Source organism: Hyla sarda, chromosome 3 (genome assembly GCF_029499605.1).
Source record: "Hyla sarda isolate aHylSar1 chromosome 3, aHylSar1.hap1, whole genome shotgun sequence".
Classification (NCBI taxonomy): domain Eukaryota; kingdom Metazoa; phylum Chordata; class Amphibia; order Anura; family Hylidae; genus Hyla; species Hyla sarda.
In genome coordinates, this window is record NC_079191.1 from 13727079 (window position 1) to 13744907 (window position 17829).

The window sequence follows — 17829 nt, forward strand, 5'->3', positions numbered from 1 at the left end:
ACTCACTGTAACCTGACAAGTGTATCTAAGCCTATCATGTGTGATACAATGTAACAACAGCACACTCCTCCACTCACTGTAACCTGACAAGTGTATCTAAGCCTATCATGTGTGATACAATGTAACAGCACACTCCTCCACTCACTGTAACCTGACAAGTGTATCTAAGCCTATAATGTGTGATACAATGTAACAACACACTCCGCCACTCACTGTAACCTGACAAGTGTATCTAAGCCTATCATGTGCGATACAATGTAACAACAGCACACTCCTCCACTCACTGTATCCTGAGAAGTGTATCTAAGCCTATCATGTGTGATACAACATAACAACAGCACACTCCTCCACTCACTGTAACCTGACAAGTGTATCTAAGTCTATCATGTGTGATACAATGTAACAACACACTCCTCCACTCATTGTAACCTGACAAGTGTATCTAAGCCTATCATGTGTGATACAATGTAACAACAGCACACTCCTCCACTCACTGTAACCTTAGAAGTGTATCTAAACCTATCATGTGTGATACAATGTAACAACAGCACACTCCTCCACTCACTGTATCCTGAGAAGTGTATCTAAGCCTATCATGTGTGATACAACATAACAACAGCACACTCCTCCACTCACTGTAACCTGACAAGTGTATCTAAGCCTATCATGTGTGATACAATGTAACAACAGCACACTCCTCCACTCACTGTAACCTGACAAGTGTATCTAAGCCTATCATGTGTGATACAATGTAACAACAGCACACTCCTCCACTTACTGTAACCGATACACTACATCCCCCATCATCTAATGTTACCGTATACCTCCAGGGACACTGCTGAGAAGTGTATCTAAGCCTTTTATGTGTGATACTGTACTTTTAAGCGGGTGTATCTAAGCCTATCATGTGTTATATTGTACTGTTAAGCGGGTGTATCTAAGTCTATCATGTGTGATACTGCTACTGAGCTGTGTACCTAAGCCAATAATGTGTGATACTGTCTACTGAGCTGTTTTATCTAAGCCCATCATGTGTTATTACTGTACTTTCAAGATGGTGTATCTAATCATATCATGTGTTATAGTGCTACTGAGCTGTTGTATCTAAGTCTCTCGTCTGTTACTGTCTACTGAGCTATTGTATCTAAGCCCATCCTGTCTTATACTGTAATTAAGCTGGTATATCCTAAGCCTATCATGTGTTATACTGCTACTAAGTGTGTATCTAAGCCTATCATATGTGTTACTGTCTACTGAGCTGTTGTATCTAAGCCCACCCTGTCTTATACTGTAATTAAGCTGGTATATCCTAAGCCTATCATGTGTTATACTGCTACTAAGTGTGTATCTAAGCCTATCATCTGTGTTACTGTCTACTGGGCTTTTGTATCTAAGCCCATCATGTGTTATACTGTATTTTTAAGCTGGTGTATCTAAGCCTTTCATGTGTGATACTGCCAGTGAACTGTTGTATCTAAGCCTTTCATGTGTGATACTGTCTACTGGGCTGTTGTATCTAAGCCCATCCTGTGTTATATTGTATTTTTAAGCTGGTATATCTAAGCTTTTCATGTGCAATACTGCTAGTGAACTGTTATATCTAAACCTATCATGTGTGATACTGTCTACTGAGCTGTTGTATCTAAGCCTATCATGTTAGATGCATCTCGCGTTATGTAATGACACAAAAAAGAACTAGCATAGACTCCACTCAGCAGTGAAGGAGTTAACCTCCACATATTGGTCGTTGTCCTTCCGCATGGCCGGTTTGGTGCTTCCTCCCCATTATGTGACATTGTATGGGGGCCGTGTTTCCTAATCAGTTGCAAAACTACAACTCCCAGCATGCCCGGACAGCTGAAGGCTGTCCGGGCATGCTGGGTGTTGTAGTTTTGCAACAGCTGGAGACACCCTGCTTGTAAAACACTGATATGGGGACTCACAGATCCTCCACACGCCAAACTTTTTATTCAGCCATATAAGGAGCCGCGTGTTTGTTTGTTCCGTAAAGTGCCGCGCACCCTTTCATCTCCAGAGACATGAACGCACTGCAGATATATATCTGATAGAGACGACAATAGTCCTGTCCTATGTATAGCCTCAACTTCTGCAAATGAAGAAGATAAAGAACCCCCATTGCGCCCTCTTTCTGCTGGCTCAACCTCTATCACATGACCCTTAAGGGGTCCTCCCCCTGTACACTCATTACAGGATAATGAATAAAACACAAAGGGTGCCATTTCCTCTATAACTGACAATTCGACTCAAGTGAACTCTTCTCCACGAGTACAAGAGGGTGAAGACTTATCTCTATGATCATCAAGGTTTCCCATTCTAAAAAAAAGTATGGAAGCCATTGACCCGAGAAGGTGATAAAAGTTAAATGTTATTGTTGGCAAATGATGCAGATGTATATTACAACCTTTTTATACGCAGGTATCAGTTCTGCCTATAACATCCTAAATATCCTTATAACAAGAGGGTGAAGACATAACAATACAACTGCTGGCACATTATACTGCAATTATACTGACCCTTCTGTTATTTTGAATACTGCAAGATCAATACAAAATATTAGCAACAAGAAAGTAAAGCTTAACTTATCTAAATATCCTCCCACCTAGAGGGTGAAGACACAGCACAACTGCTGGCACATTATACTGCAATTATACTGACCCTCCTGTTATTTTGTATACTGCAAGATCAATACAAAATATTAGCAACAAGAAAGTAAAGCTTAACTTACCTAAATATCCTCCCACCTAGAGGGTGAAGACACAGCACAACTGCTGGCACATTATACTGCAATTATACTGACCCTCCTGTTATTTTGTATACTGCAAGATCAATACAAAATATTAGCAACAAGAAAGTAAAGCTTAACTTACCTAAATATCCTCACACCTAGAGGGTGAAGACACAGCATATAAATACATAAATACAAAGTATCAGCTCTGTGTCTTTCTTGTTCAACAAGAAAATAAATTTCAACTCACCTATATACCCTTATAACCAGAGGGTGAAGACACAACATAACCGCTGGCACATTATACCATGACATAAAGTATACAACATCCCTGTTATTTTTTATACCGCATGGTCAATACAAAGTATCAGCTCTGATTGTATCAATATAGATATGTGTTTTCATGTTCGCCATAGCACAACTCACCTATACACCCTTACACCCAGAGGGTGAAGACACAAACATTATTGCTATATAACATCAGATATAAAAAGGTAAAGAAGCGTAACAAATCACATATTTTACAGTGGCATAATACGGAAGACACCCTTGTTATTTCACCTATTGCCTGGTAGGTACAATCTAGCAATAATATGTCTTCCGGTGTAACATGCCAGTGCAGCGTCAGTCACCTTTATATCCTTATCTCTAGAGGGTGAAGGTACAACAACAGAACTGCTGGCATGGTATACCAGGGCACAATGCATGTATTTTGTGTTGTATTTAAATACAAAGTATCAACTCTGCTTTTGTTTTTTATGTTCAAGAAGTCCCTGGAGCACAACTCACCTATACACCCTTACACCTAGTGGGTGAAGACACATACGTTACTGCTATAGATCAAACATAGAAGGCGAAGATACATAACTATTGGCACCTTATACCACGGCATTATAATCAAGACAACATTATTATTTTGTATATTACATGGTAGGTACAAAGTATCAACTCTGCTTTTGTTTTTTATGTTCAAGAAGTCCCTGGAGCACAACTCACCTATACACACTTACACCTAGTGGGTGAAGACACATACGTTACTGCTATAGATCAAACATAGAAGGCGAAGATACATAACTACTGGCACCTTATACCATGGCATTATAATCAAGCCAACATTATTATTTTGTATATTACATGGTAGATACAAAGTATCAGCTCTGCTTTTGTTTACTTGTTCAACAAGTCCCTGCAGCACAACTCATCCATGTACCCTTATACCTAGAGGGTGAAGACGCAACACAACCGCTGGCACATTATACCATAGCATAAAGTATACAACATCCCTGTTATTTTGTATACCACATGATCAATACAAAGTATCAGCTCTGATTGTATCTTCATATGTATATATATGTGTGTGTGTGGGTGTGTGTGTGTTTTTATGTTCAACAAGTCCCTGCAGCACAACTCACCTATACTCCCTTACACCTAGAGGGTGAATACACATACGTTACTGCCATATAACATCAAACATAGAAGGTGAAGACTTGACTGCTGGAACATTATACAATGGCATAATACATGAGACACCCTAGTTATTTCGTATATTGCATGGCAGCTACAAAATAGCAACAATGTATCTTCCTGCATATTATGCCAGTGCAGTCCCCTTTATACCCAGAGGGTAAACGTACAACAAGAGAACTGCTGGCACATTATACCAGGGCACAACGTATGCATTTTGTGTTGTATTTAGAAACAATGTATCAGCTCTGCTTACGCCCACATGTAGACCAAGCCAGTGCCGCTATATAGATGAATATCCACAGGATGAATGAAAGCAGATCATACAGTAGATAGCACATTATAAAGAGCTATAAGACAGGAGATACATCTAGATACATTGTATAGTGAATTAGATACAAAGTATCATACAGTAGATAGCACATTATAAAGAGCTATAAGACAGGAGATACATCTAGATACCTTGTATAGTGAATTAGATACAAAGTATCACACAGGAGATAGCAAGTTATAAAGAGCTATAAGACAGGAGATACATCTAGATACCTTGTATAGTGAATTAGATACAAAGTATCATACAGTAGATAGCACATTATAAAGAGCTATAAGACAGGAGATACATCTAGATACCTTGTATAGTGAATTAGATACAAAGTATCACACAGGAGATAGCAAGTTATAAAGAGCTATAAGACAGGAGATACATCTAGATACCTTGTATAGTGAATTAGATACAAAGTATCATACAGTAGATAGCACATTATAAAGAGCTAGAAGACATGAGATACATCTAGATACATTGTATAGTGAATTAGATACAAAGTATCACACAGGATATAACACATTATAAAGAGCTATAAGACAGGAGATACATCTAGATACATTGTATAGTGAATTAGATACAAAGTATCACACAGGAGATAGCACATTATAAAGAGCTATAAGACATGAGATACATCTAGATACATTGTATAGTGAATTAGATACAAAGTATCATACAGTAGATAGCACATTATAAAGAGCTATAAGACAGGAGATACATCTAGATACCTTGTATAGTGAATTAGATACAAAGTATCACACAGGAGATAGCAAGTTATAAAGAGCTATAAGACAGGAGATACATCTAGATACCTTGTATAGTGAATTAGATACAAAGTATCACACAGGAGATAGCAAGTTATAAAGAGCTATAAGACAGGAGATACATCTAGATACCTTGTATAGTGAATTAGATACAAAGTATCATACAGTAGATAGCACATTATAAAGAGCTAGAAGACATGAGATACATCTAGATACATTGTATAGTGAATTAGATACAAAGTATCACACAGGAGATAGCACATTATAAAGAGCTATAAGACATGAGATACATCTAGATACATTGTATAGTGAATTAGATACAAAGTATCATACAGTAGATAGCACATTATAAAGAGCTATAAGACAGGAGATACATCTAGATACCTTGTATAGTGAATTAGATACAAAGTATCACACAGGAGATAGCAAGTTATAAAGAGCTATAAGACAGGAGATACATCTAGATACCTTGTATAGTGAATTAGATACAAAGTATCATACAGTAGATAGCACATTATAAAGAGCTAGAAGACATGAGATACATCTAGATACATTGTATAGTGAATTAGATACAAAGTATCACACAGGATATAGCACATTATAAAGAGCTATAAGACAGGAGATACATCTAGATACATTGTATAGTGAATTAGATACAAAGTATCACACAGGAGATAGCACATTATAAAGAGCTATAAGACATGAGATACATCTAGATACACTGTATAGTGAATTAGATACAAAGTATCACACTGTAGATCGCACATTATAAAGAACTATAAGACATGATACATCTAGATACATTGTACAATGTATTAGATACAAAGTATCACACAGTGGATAGCACATTATAAAGAGCTATAAGACAGAAGATACATCTAGATACATTGAATGGTGAATTAGATACAAAGTATCACATAGTAGATAGCACATTATAAAGAATATACGATATGAGGTTCTAGATACATTGTATAGTGAATTAGATACAAAGTATCACACAGTAGATCGCACATTATAAAGAGCTATAAGACATGAGATTCTAGATACATTGTATAGTAAATTAGATACAAAGTATCACACAGTAGATAGCACATTATAAAGAACTATGAGACAGGATATACATCTAGATACTTTGTAAAATGTATTAGATACAAAGTATCACACAATAGATAGCACATTATAAAGAGCTATAAGACATGAGATTCTAGATACATTGTATAGTAAATTAGATACAAAGTATCACACAGTAGATAGCACATTATAAAGAGCAAGAAGACATGAGATACATTTAGATACATTGTATAGTGAATTAGATACAAAGTATCACACAGTAGATAGCACATTATAAAGAGCTATAAGACATGAGATACAGCTAGATACATTGTATAGTGAATTAGATACAAAGTATCACACAGTAGATCGCACATTATAAAGAGCAAGAAGACATGAGATACATCTAGATACACTGTATAGTGAATTAGATACAAAGTATCACACTGTAGATCACACATTATAAAGAGCTAGAAGACATGAGATACATCTAGATACATTGTATAGTAAATTAGATACAAAGTATCACACAGTAGATAGCACATTATAAAGAGCTATAAGACAGGAGATACATCTAGATACACTGTATAGTGAATTAGATACAAAGTATCACACAGGAGATGCACATTATAAAGAGCTATAAGACAGGAGATACATCTAGATACATTGTATAGTGAATTAGATACAAAGTATCACACAGTAGATAGCACATTATAAAGAGTTAGAAGACATGAGATACATCTAGATACATTGTATAGTGAATTAGATACAAAGTATCACACAGGAGATAGCACATTATAAAGAGCTATAAGACAGGAGATACATCTAGATACATTGTATAGTGAATTAGATACAAAGTATCACACAGTAGATAGCACATTATAAAGAGCTATAAGACAGGAGATACGTCTAGATACACTGTATATTGAATTAGATACAAAGTATCACACATTATAAAGAACTATAAGACATGAGATACATCTAGATACATTGTACAATGTATTAGATACAAAGTATCACACAGTGGATAGCACATTATAAAGAGCTATAAGACAGAAGATACATCTAGATACATTGAATGGTGAATTAGATACAAAGTATCACATAGTAGATAGCACATTATAAAGAATATACGATATGAGGTTCTAGATACATTGTATAGTGAATTAGATACAAAGTATCACACAGTAAATTGCACAATATAAAGAGCTAGAAGACATGAGATACATCTAGATACATTGTATAGTGAATTAGATACAAAGTATCACACAGTAGATCGCACATTATAAAGAACTATAAGACAGGAGATACATCTAGATACTTTGTAAAATGTATTAGATACAAAGTATCACACAATAGATAGCATATTTTAAAGAGCTATAAGACATGAGATTCTAGATACATTGTATAGTGAATTAGATACAAAGTATCACACAGTAGATAGCACATTATAAAGAGCTATAAGACATGAGATTCTAGATACATTGTATAGTGAATTAGATACAAAGTATCACACAGTAGATAGCACATTATAAAGAGCTATAATACATGAGATTCTAGATACATTGTATAGTGAATTAGATACAAAGTATCACACAGTAGATAGCACATTATAAAGAGCTATAAGACATGAGATTCTAGATACATTGTATAGTAAATTAGATACAAAGTATCACACAGTAGATAGCACATTATAAAGAGCTATAAGACATGAGATTCTAGATACATTGTATAGTGAATTAGATACAAAGTATCACACAGTAGATAGCACATTATGAAGAACTATAAGACAGGATATACATCTAGATACATTGTAAAATGTATTAGATACAAAGTATCACACAGTAAATAGCACATTATAAAGAGCTATAAAACATGAGGTTCTAGATACATTGTATAGTGAATTAGATACAAAGTATCAGCTCAGCCTTTTGTGATAACAATTTCTGGAGAATTAGAAGACACAAGAATCTGGTATCTTGCTATATAGCAGTATTTATTTATAAATCTTTTTCTTGCTATATAGCAGTATTTCCAAACCAGGGTACCTCCAGCTGTTGCAAAACAGCAACTTCCAGCATGCACGGACAGCCTTTGGCTGTCCGGGCATGCTGGGAGTTGTAGTTTTGCAACAGCTGGAGGCACCCTGGTTGGAAAACATATCTATATAGTATCATCTCTGCTTATTGCAACACATCCCAGGCAGATGGCTGGAGGAACACTACCATGACCTGGAAGGGAAGGAGTTAACACCTGCGCCCAGAGGGCGACTAAACAAGTAGCTGCAAATGACAACGTGACCTCAAGCACCGACCTCACATTGCAATGTGTTATATAGGGGAACCTACCAAAGTGTCCACTATGGAGGGCGGGTACCTGATGGTTGGGGTTAATAAAGGGGAAACATAAAGAGGCCATTGTTACATTGTGTCCTATGAAGGGTGGATCTCCAACCTGTATTTCTCAGGTGGTTGTGGAACTACAATTCCCAGCAACGGGGAGAGTTGTGGTTGAAAGAATTGGGTAAATACAAAGTATCTCTGCTAAGAAAAACATACCCTAAGGCAAGAGGTATCAAAAATAATAAGTATCTCTACTAGCAAGTCAGTGCAACTAAGAAAGAATTCCCTAAGGCAAGAGGTATCGAAAATACTAAGTATCTCTACTAGCAAGTCAGTGCAACTAAGAAAAACATACCATAAGGCAAGAGGTATCGAAAATACTAAGTATCTCTACTAGCAAGTCAGTGCAACTAAGAAAAACATACCATAAGGCAAGAGGTATCGAAAATACTAAGTATCTCTACTAGCAAGTCTGTGCAACTAAGAAAGAATTCCCTAAGGCAAGAGGTATCGAAAATAATAAGTATCTCTACTAGCAAGTCTGTGCAACTAAGAAAACTATACCCTAAGGCAAGAGGTATTGAAAATACAAAGTATCTCTACTTGCAAATCGGTGCAACGAAGAAAACTATACCCTAAGGAAGTAGGTATCGAAAATACTATGTATCTCTACTAGCAAGTCAGTGCAATTAAGAAAACTATACCCTAAATGTAAGTTCACACAAGCAGATCCCCAGCATATTTTACACTGCGGATCTGCTGCTGAATGACCGCTGTATGGTGCCTTTACTTGTGTCTGCTTGGAGCAGCAATACCCCGCTATGAGCAGACACACTGAGATGTGTGAGTTGCCGTGCACATGCGCAGTATACTCGCTCACCGCGGAAGCTCTCTGCCTAGCTCATAGAGCAGGGGGAGCGGCCGCGGTGTGTGCAAGTACACTGCGCATGCGTGGGGACTCGCACATCGCTTCAGTGCGTCTGCTCATAGCAACTTATTGCTACTCCAGGCAGGCACATGTAAAAGCACCATACAGCGGTCCTTTAGCGGCAGATGTGCAGAGTAAAATACGCTGGGGTCCCACTCGCACTTTGCGGCAGCTCTCGGCCTAGTTCATAGAGCAGGGGGAGCAGCGCGATGTGTGCAAGTACACCGCGCATGCGCAGCAACTCGCACATCGCTTCAGTGTGTCTGCTCATAGCGACTTATTGCTGCTCCAAGCAGGCACATGTAAAGGCACCATACAGTGGTCCTTTAGCAGCAGATCCGCTGTGTAAAATACGCTGGCGACCCGCTCGTGTGAAAGTATCCTAAGGAAGTAGGTATCGAAAATACAAAGTATCTCTACTAGCAAGTCAGTGCAACTAAGAAAACTATACCCTAAGGATGTAGGTATCGAAAATACAAAGTATCTCTACTAGCAAGTCAGTGCAACTAAGAAGACGGTATCGAAAATACAAGGTATCTCTACTAGCAAGTCAGTGAAATGAAGAAAACTATACCCTAAAGAAGTAGGTATCGGAAATACAAAGTATCTCTACTAGCAAGTCAGTGCAACTAAGAAAACTGTACCCTAAGGAAGTAGGTATCGAAAATACAAAGTATCTCTACTAGCAAGTCAGTGCAACTAAGAAGACGGTATCGAAAATACAAGGTATCTCTACTAGCAAGTCAGTGCAACTAAGAAAACTCTACCCTAAGGAAGTAGGTATCGAAAATACAAAGTATCTCTACTAGCAAGTCTGTGCAACTAAGAAAACTATACCCTGAGGCAGTGTTTTCCAACTAGGGTGCCTCCAGCTGTTGCAAAACTACAACCCCCAGCATGCCCGGACAGCCTTCGGCTGTCCGGGCATGCTGGGAGTTGTGGTTTTGCAACAGCTGGAGGCCCCTTAGTTGGGAAACGCTGCACTAAAGGCATTGTTCCTCAACCAGTGTCACCTGCTGTTACAAAACTACAACTCCCAGCATGCCCGCGTGATGGAAGTTGTAGATTTGCAGGCTGGGGAAATGCTGCCCTAAGGCAAGGTAAGAGACTGTACAGTAACCACCAAGAGGGCGATAAGAGAAACCATAACACTAAAGCATAAGACGCACACAAAAGTATCAGTTCCGCCTATAGCAATGCAAGATCAGCAAAGCAGAGCGAAGCCATGGGGGGATTTCTAGAGGGGCGCAGGAGCTGTCGTCCATACGTTACAATGGAAATATTCGATAGTCAATATTGACTTTAAAGTATCCAGTTGCAAGTCCAGTAACGGCAGTGCCAGTGGTGCCCACTGGTGCCCACTGGTGCCCACTGGCAGCGTCGTAGGTCAGAAGGCGAATGGATAGTTTATAGAGTTCCGGGCAGGTTAAAGCAGAAGAGAGCTCTTACCTGGTGATCTCCGTCCCCTTGGTCTTGTCTATTTGACTGCTGCGATGGAATGTGGCAGTGGGCAGGTGAGCATGCTCGCTCCTCCTCCCCCCCTCCTTCACCAGCAGAGCGTGCACACACCCCTGATTACTCAACACACTTCCTTATCTCTCATGCATGTAAGTGAAGAATGTGAGGGAAGCTCTGCCATCTCTAGCAGGGAAGTAGCAGCTTTCAAATGCAGGGTGGGAGGCTGCGCTACTGCAGGGACGATGCTGGGTAGAGAAGGGGAGGGGGGGAGGCAGTAGTGCCAGGTTGTTAGCTTCTCCTCTCTATTACAATCTGGCCTTGTGATCATGAGAACCTGTATAATAATTTAATACTAAAAATAATGAATAAATATAGTAATAATTAATAATAATCGATTTACTGACGACATTTGCACTAATTATAATTATTTGATACAAACCGGATAAAATAAAGGGGTACTCCACTGGAAAACATTTTCATTTAAATCAACTGGTGCCAGAAAGTTAAACAGATTTGTAAATTACTTCTATTAAAAAATCCCAATCCTTCCTGTACTTATGAGCTGCTGTATACTACAGAGGAAGTTCTTTTCTTTTTGAATTTCCTTTCTGTCTGACCACAGTGCTCTCTGCTGACACCTCTGTCAGGAACTGTCCAGAGTAGCAGCAAATCCCCAAGGCAAACCTCTCCTGCTCTGGAAAGTTCCTGACACGGACAGAGGTGTCAGCAGAGAGCACTGTGGTCAGACTGAAAAGATCTACACAATTTCCTCTGTAGTATACAGCAGCTAATAAGTACTGGAAGGATTAAAGGGGTATTCCAGGAAAAATTAACTTTTTATATATATATATATATATATATATATATATATATATATATATATATATATAAACTGGCTCCAGAAAGTTAAACAGATTTGTAAATTACTTCTATTAAAAAATCTTAATCCTTCCTGTACTTATGAGCTGCTGTATACTACAGAGGAAGTTCTTTTCTTTTTGAATTTCCTTTCTGTCTGACCACAGTGCTCTCTGCTGACACCTCTGTCCATGTCAGGAACTGTCCAGAGTAGGAGCAAATCCCCAAAGCAAACCTATCCTGCTCTGGACAGTTCCTGACACAGACAGGTGTCAGCAGAGAGCACTGTGGTGAGACTGGAAAGATCTACACAATTTCCTCTGTAGTATACAGCAGCTAATAAGTACTGGAAGGATTAAAGGGGTATTCCAGGAAAAAAAAACGTATATATATATATATATATATATATATATATATATGTATGTATATATATATATATATATATATATATATATATATATATATATATCAACTGGCTCCAGAAAGTTAAACAGATTTGTAAATTACTTCTATTAAAAAATCTTAATCCTTTCAGTACTTATGAGCTTCTGAAGTTAAGGTTGTTCTTTTCTGTCTAAATCCTCTCTGATGACACGTGTCTCGGGAAACGCCCAGTTTAGAAGAGGTTTGCTATGGGGATTTGCTTCTAAACTGGGCGGTTCCCGAGACATGTGTCATCAGAGAGGATTTAGACAGAAAAGAACAACTTTAACTTCAGAAGCTCATAAGTACTGAAAGGATTAAGATTTTTTAATAGAAGTCATTTACAAATCTGTTTAACTTTCTGGCACCAGTTGATATAAAAGAAAATGTTTTCCAGTGGAGTACCCCTTTAAAATAAAATAAAAAAATAAATAAAAAAAGTGTCTGAGAGGTCTCATCACCGCTGGGTGTAACCAAGGAGCCTAAGGCAAGTGTTTTCCTAACTAGTTTGCCTTCAGCTGTTGCAAAACTACAACTACCAGCATGCCCGGACAGCCGTTGGCTGTCCGGGCATGCTGGATGTTGTAGTTTTGCAACAGCTGGAGGCACACTGCTTGGGAAACACTGGCCTGAGGTATAGAAATAAGACAGGCCTACCTGTAACAAGTAGTCCTGTCTACAAGCAAAATGCAGCATGAGGCGTGCAAGAATTAAAGGGGTACTCCACTGGAAAACATTTTAATCAACTGGTGGCAGAAAGTTAAACAGATTTGTAGACGACTTAAATAAAAAATCTTAATCCTTCCACTACTTATCAGCTGCTGTATACTACAGTGGAAGTTATTTTCTTTTTGAATTTCCTTTCTGTCTGACCACGGTGCTCTCTGCTGACACCTCTGCCCATGTCAGGAACTGTCCAAGTTTGCTATGGGCATTTGCTCCTGCTCTGCACAGTTCCTGACATGGACAGAAGTTTCAGCAGAGAGCACTGTGGTCAGACTGAAATGATATTCAAAAAAGGAAAGAACTTACTGTGGAGCATACAGCAGCTGATAAGTACTGGAAGGATTAAGTTGCACAAGGGCTTCATGTTGTTTACACTGGATACAATTTGCCATAGACCCTGGATCATTGCCTTACTATTAAGTTAGGGGAACTTTTGAAGACACTTTGGGGTTCACAGAGGGACTAAACCACTATGCCAACTCAATCATTTCACGGGGTCGCATTGCAAAATCTATAGCAGAACCTTCAAGTATATGGATGCCAAGATGGGATATATTTAGGAGTACAAGGACCCCTTCATTCCTGCAAACAGTTGGGGTCTCAGCAGTCGGACCCCCAGGAATCAGCAAGTGACAGTGTAACCTAGCAATGCTTACCCTGCTGCAGTGATGATATATTGGCCTAGATCAGTGATGGCGGACCTATGGCACTCGTACCACAGTGGCCAACCAAGGGGGGGGTGGGTGGGCTTCGGGCCATCCTCCTGCCCTATACAGTAACACAGGCCGGCTCACCTGTAATTGCTCCGCCCCCAAATAAGAGCCAGCAAAGGGATGCACGTCCGCCGGCCGCCGCGTAATGACGCTCGCTCACGTCACGCTCCCAGAATTCAAGGGTTGGTGTCACTACATCCTGACACGGCCCTAGGTATTCTGAGAGTGTGAACTACAAAGGTACCAGCCGGGGGTGGGGGGTTGTATAATCTGGGGGTACTACCTACCTACTGGAGGGGGGATCTAATCTGGGGGTACTACCTGCCTATTAGGGGGGGGATTAATCTGGGGCTCCTACCTGCCTACTGGGGGGGGGTCTAATCTGGGGGTACTATCTGCCTACTGGTGGGGGATTAATCTGGGGCTCCTACCTGCCTACTGGGGGGGTTAATCTAGGGGTACTACCTGCCTACTGGGAGGGGGGTTAATCTGGGGCTCCTACCTACCTACTGGGGGGTTAATCTGGGGCTCCTACCTGCCTACTGGGGGGGTTAATCTGGGGGTACTACCTGCCTACTGGGGGGGGTCTAATCTGGGGGTACTACCTGGCTACTGGGGGGTCGAATCTGGGGGTACTACCTGCCCACTGGGGGCGTTAGTCTGGGGCTCCTACCTGCCTACTGGGGGGGGGTCTAATCTGTGGGTACTACCTGCCTACTGAGGGGGTCTAATCTGGGGGTACTACCTGCCTACTGGGGGGTCTAATCTGGGGGTACTACCTGCCTACTGGGGGGTCTAATCTGGGGCTCCTACCTGCCTACTGGGGGGGGGGTTAATCTGGGGCTCCTACCTGCCTACTGGGGGGGGGGTCTAATCTGTGGGTACTACCTACCTACTGGGGGGTCTAATCTGGGGGTACTACCTGCCCACTGGGGGGGGGGGGGGTTAGTCTGGGGCTCCTACCTGCCTACTGGGGGAGGAGTCTAATCTGTGGGTACTACCTGCCTACTGGGGGGTCTAATCTGGGGCTCCTACCTGCCTACTGGGGGGTCTAATCTGGGGCTCCTACCTGCCCACTGGGGGGGTTGGTCAGAGGGTACTACCTGCCCACTGGGGGGGGGGGTTAGTCTGGGGGTACTACCTGCCCACTGGGGGGGTTAGCCTGGGGGTACTACCTGCCTACTGGGGGAGGGGTCTAATCTGTGGGTACTACCTGCCTACTGGGGGGTCTAATCTGGGGCTCCTACCTGCCCACTGGGGGGGTTAGTCCGAGGGTACTACCTGCCCACTGGGGGGGGGGGGGGGTTAGTCTGGGGGTACTACCTGCCCACTGGGGGGGCTAGTCTGGGGGTACTACCTGCCTACTGGGGAGGGGGGTTAATCTGTTACTTCTTTTAAAACAAAAGATGTTAATTAGTTATGGCAAAGTTGTTATTTCTAGACTTAAACCTCAGTATTCTGATTTAATTGCTGCGCTGGCACTTAGAAGGAAGAAAAGTTGTCGTACATTACGGTTTGGGCACTCGGGCTAGAAAAGGTTCGTCCTCACTGGCCTAGAGGTACCAAATCCAGTACACCCACCATCCATACAATGCTGCCATTGTTTTTGTAACTTTGTAACAAGTTCAAAATATTATGTGCAAACCCGGACTGTGATATAACTAGAGGAGCTGTCCTGTGGGCACCGGTGTCATATTAGGAACCTATTCAGTGTCTCAGGGACCCAATGTAGGAAGGGTCCTAACTAATGTGACATGGGGGGGGGGCACAAATAACAAAAAGTAACAGTATATGACAATACAGGGTAAAGATTAAGAGCTTCAATATCAATTAGACACCTGAGGCTGAGTGTGAAAACTGTGGTTAAACATTCACACGTCTTGTAGCAAAGAAAAACACTTGATGTACAATAATACGGTATAACACTAAAAAACAAAAACACATACGTATGCATATTACACTGGGTAGAGTATGACGGTATGGGGGATGGGGAGGCTACACAACTGAGCAAGTGCCAAAGTGTAAAATTTGTGTTACATTTTTCAGCCATAACTACTGTAATACGGCATCATCCTGTATACAAGAATATAACTACTATAATACTGCTCCTATATACAAGAATATAACTACTATAATACTGCTCCTATATACAAGAATATAACTACTATAATACTGCTCCTATATACAAGAATATAACTACTATAATACTGCTCCTATATACAAGAATATAACTCCTATAATACTGCCTCCTGTATACAAGAATATAACTACTATAATACTGCTCCTATATACAAGAATATAACTACTATAATACTGTTCATATATACAAGAATATAACTGCTATAATACTGCCTCCTATATACAAGAATATAACTACTATAATACTGCTCCTATATACAAGAATATAACTACTATAATACTGCCTCCTATATACAAGAATATAACTACCATAATACTGCTCCTATATACAAGAATATAACTACTATAATACTGCTCCTATATACAAGAATATAACTACTATAATACTGCTCCTATATACAAGAATATAACTACTATAATACTGCTCCTATATACAAGAATATAACTACTATAATACTGCTCCTATATACGCGAATATAACTACTATAATACTGTCTCCTATATACAAGAATATAACTACTATAATACTGCTCCTATATACAAGAAAATAACTACTATAATACTGCCTCCTATATACAAGAATATAACTACTATAATACTGCTCCTATATACAAGAATATAACTACTATAATACTGCCTCCTATATACAAGAATATAACTGCTATAATACTGCTCCTATATACAAGAATATAACTATTATAATACTGCTCCTATATACAAGAATATAACTACTATAATACTGCCTCCTATATACAAGAATATAACTACTATAATACTGCCTCCTATATACAAGAATATAACTACTATAATACTGCCTCTTATATACGCGAATATAACTACTATAATACTGCCTCCTATATACAAGAATATAACTACTATAATACTGCCTCCTATATACAAGAATATAACTACTATAATACTGCTCTTATATACAGGTATTATACAGGTCTCTGCCCTCCAGCTCTCTGGGTTCAGTGAAGGTTATACAGTGTTACATGTGGATTCCTGGCAGGTCCCATCTTGCTCCTGTAATGAGGATATACTGGGATATCTTTGCAATCTTGTATCCTTCTTCCTGTTGCACAGATTGCAAAACTACAACTCCCAGCATGCCCGGACAGCCTTTGGCTGTCCGGGCATGCTGGGAGTTGTAGTTTTACAACAGCTGGAGGCACACCGGTAAGGAAACACTGCCAGTTTATGTCCATAGTATATCATAAAACCTGTATAAAACAAATCCAGCTGCCTCACACCCTCATACAACAATGTCGCACCCAGGGGATATATTCATTACTCAACAGTCTCTGTAATAAAATGTAATGAAATCACAAGTCTCTTTTGTTTTTGATCACATGATCATCACTGTTACAGTAGAAACTCTTCAACTGACAAGCTGAAGAGTGTGAATGTGCGCAGAACTGCAATACGAGGGGGAATTTCCAAAGACCTGATCAAAGCAGGGAGGAAAATGGGGAAATTCCTCAAATAAAAGAAAAAACACATAGTATAAATGCATAAAAATAGATAAAATAAATAGATAAATAAAATAAATAAATAGATAAATAAATAAACTAGAATAAAATTAAGAAATAGATAAACAAATAAAATAGAATAAAATAAATAAATAAATAGAAAAATAAATAAAATAGAATAAAATAAATAAATAGAAAAATAAATAAAATAGATAAAATAAATAACAGAGGAAAATAGTCCAGCAAAAAGGGATCGTGCCAAATAAAATAGTTCTTTATTGTAGTAAAAGTCAGCATACAGGAACATACATGGACAATGTGACGCGTTTCAGGTGTCGTGGTGCACCCTTAGTCGTACTTCAGATAAAATAAATAGATAAATAAATACATAGAATAATAAACAAACAGGTGAATAAAATAGAAT

At 39.4% G+C, this 17829-nt stretch overlaps 1 protein-coding gene across 3 annotated transcripts in view; it reads right to left on the reverse strand.

Annotated features, from left to right (window-relative positions):
• Positions 1-17829, reverse strand: part of PTK2B (protein tyrosine kinase 2 beta) — a 207370-nt gene that overhangs the window by 178414 nt on the left and 11127 nt on the right. Inside the window, exon 1 of one of the 3 annotated variants that reach the window (XM_056563777.1) lies at positions 11066-11239. The exons of the other annotated variants lie outside the window; for them this stretch is intronic. The gene's annotated coding sequence lies outside the window, so the exon portion shown is untranslated. Of the gene's footprint in view, positions 1-11065; positions 11240-17829 lie in introns of those variants that run through there. 3 annotated transcript variants of the gene reach the window in all.